Source organism: Orycteropus afer, unplaced genomic scaffold (assembly GCF_000298275.1).
Source record: "Orycteropus afer afer isolate SDZICR_OR568_19922 unplaced genomic scaffold, OryAfe1.0 scaffold00511, whole genome shotgun sequence".
NCBI classification, from domain to species: Eukaryota; Metazoa; Chordata; class Mammalia; order Tubulidentata; family Orycteropodidae; genus Orycteropus; species Orycteropus afer.
The window spans coordinates 1276337-1279151 of record NW_006922098.1 but is presented as its reverse complement, the minus strand read 5'-3'; positions in this window follow the sequence as shown (position 1 = coordinate 1279151).

The following is a 2815-nucleotide window of genomic DNA, read 5'->3' as shown; positions in this document are numbered from 1 at the left end:
AAAACTCTCATTAGATTTCTGAGCTGTTCACCTATGTATCTAATAGGTGTTATTCTCTAGCAAAATGAGAAAGAACTATGACTTCTAAGCCTGGATCTATGGATTTACAGTCATCATTTTTTTAAAAAAGGTGTATGAGTCCCTAACAAATATACACTTGTTCTAGTTTTCTTTAGAGAGCTAAGGATCAAAGATTGAGAGAGGAACTTTTTCAAACTCTCTTTTTGCAGCAAATGTAACTGAGCAACAAAGCAGTTCCAGAGGCATGATAAATGGAGATAAGATTGAAGTTGTCATGTATTTCGTTTTACTTGGATCCACAATCAACACCTATGGAAGCAAAAGTCAAGAAATTCAACAACTTTTGCTTTGGGAAAATTTGCTGCAAAAGACCTCCTTAAAGTGTTAACGAGCAAATTTGTCACATTGAAGACTAAGGTATGCTAGACCCGAGCCATTGTTTATTCAATAACCTCTTAGGTATGTGAAAGCTGGACAATGAATAAGGTAGACTGCAGAAGAATTGAAACATTTGAATTGTGGTGTTGGTGAAGAATATTGAATATACCATGGACTGCCAGAATAAAAATGTCTTGAAATGAGTACAACCAGAATGTTCCTTAGAAATAAGAATGGCCAGACTTCTTCTCACCTACTTTGTTCATGGAGAGGTAGATCATACTTGGTAAAGTAGAGGGTCAGAGAAAAAGGGGAAGGTCCTAAATGAGATGGATTGACACAGTGGCTGCAACAAGGCTCAAGCATAGCAAAGGTCTTCAAGATGGTGCAGGTCCAGACAGGGTTTCATTCTGTAGTACATAGAGTTGCTATGAACTAAAACCTACTGGAAGGCACCTAACAACAACAACAACATCTAAGATAAGGCAGATATGGAATGTAGTGAGGGGATAGCGTAGAGGGAGGCAGTTGCCCAGTTGCATGTCCAATGGGGAGCCAGACACTGTGTGGAATGGCATTCCCAGGCACTACAAACATGAAAATGGCCTAAGGCAGCAGGATAATAGAAGTGAAAAGTTTTTTTTCCTGCTGACACTTTGCTGTGATGGTCCATTCACCTTGAATGATTATCCCTGGATTCTCTAATGGGGCCGGGTACAATTTGGAGGCTGTGTCAGGTGTATATTACCATTGCACCAGTCCTAAAGTTTTGACTAAAGACCAGCATTCAGGTATCGGTATATTTTGAACTCTAATTCAAGAGTCCTGACTAGCAATCCAGATGTCTTCCTACTAATTTATAAGATTCTCCTTAGAATAATACTAACTCACTTCTTCATATTAAAAATGTCATTGAATATAAGTTTCTCACAAAAGAATTACTCTTATGCCAGGTCAGTTATGCAGAAGGCACTTCTCCCAAGATTGTTTTAGCACTTGATAAAACCTTGGGCCATATAGAATTTTAAACTGAATTCTTTCTTCTTTGTTACCTTGGTGCAATTCTAATTTTGTTGCATCTTCTCCCTTCAGTTACCTAACTCTCTCCTGATATCATTACAGTTGCTGGTGCCTCTGGTCCTCTCTGTCTTCACATCTCTGTCCAATGCTCTCATATATCCCCAACTCTCTAGGAGATACTGGCCTCACATTTTCAATGAAAGGGAATATGATCTCAGAGAGCTATGTTATTTACTATGTGATTGAGAGGTTAAAGTAAGAATATCAGTACATTTCCCAAACGATAGTTAGCTTAGATATTAATTGGTTTATTTGAAAATCACAAATTTAACATACTAACAAACATTTAGAGTAAACTATAAAAAATGGATAGAAATGAAATGCAAGCCAGAGTGTTTTGGTTTCCTTTTCAGATATATTGAAATAAGTAGATACAAAAAAGGACAGAAGCATCTTATAAAAAGTAACTGTTTATCACTGAGGAAGGCTGAAATAGAAGGCTGAAGGCACCTCTCACTGCAAAACATTTACAAACTAACAGGCAGGATTAAAGGAGGCATTAATCTTAGTGACTAACTTACTGTCTTTCCCCTCTCTTATCATTCTCGTTTGAGCAAATAGTATGTTGTTGTTGTCATGTGCCGTCGAGTGGCCCCGACTCATAGTGACCCCTCCTTGAGTTGCCGAGGCAGTAACACTACGGAAGTAGATTGCTCAACCTTCCTTCCGAGGAGTGACTGGTGGGTTTGAACCTCCAGCCTTTTGGTTAGCAGTCAAGTGCCTTAGGCACTATGCTACCAGAGGTCCCTCCCTGAGTATAGCCATAGAGCCAGCCTTTATTTCCAACATTAAGCTCTTTAGATTTACTATTCCTTAAAGTATAACTCTTTCCCCTATCAGTTGTATTTAAGAGCCATACATTACAAGGCGACCCTGGGAAAGGAGACACGGAACCGTGGAACAACCAAGATAAGGAGAAAACGGAGATATTCCCACAAAAGAAGAGGCCTGGAGATGCCCACTCTCATTCCACCCCCCTTGCAGAATTAATCTCTCTAGACAGGTGTGAGGTGCCTGAAGGACCAGAGACAGTTTCTTTATCACTGAGCAGAAGAAAGGCCGAGAAATTACAAGACAAATAAAACTCATCCTGCAATGAAAATTAGCATTCCTAAGACCTATTCCCCTCTCAACCTGATTCCTTTTAAAAGCTCTAACCATTCCCCAGCTTGGGGAGACAGACATTTTGGAGAAATGATTCTCACTCAATAAACCTTTTGCTTTCCCTCTTCAACCTGTTGTGATTATTGGCTCTTTGAGACAGAGGTTAAGGACTTTGGTTTCCTACAACATCACTATATGCCACAGAGAGCCATAACTCAAACAAAAACTTGCT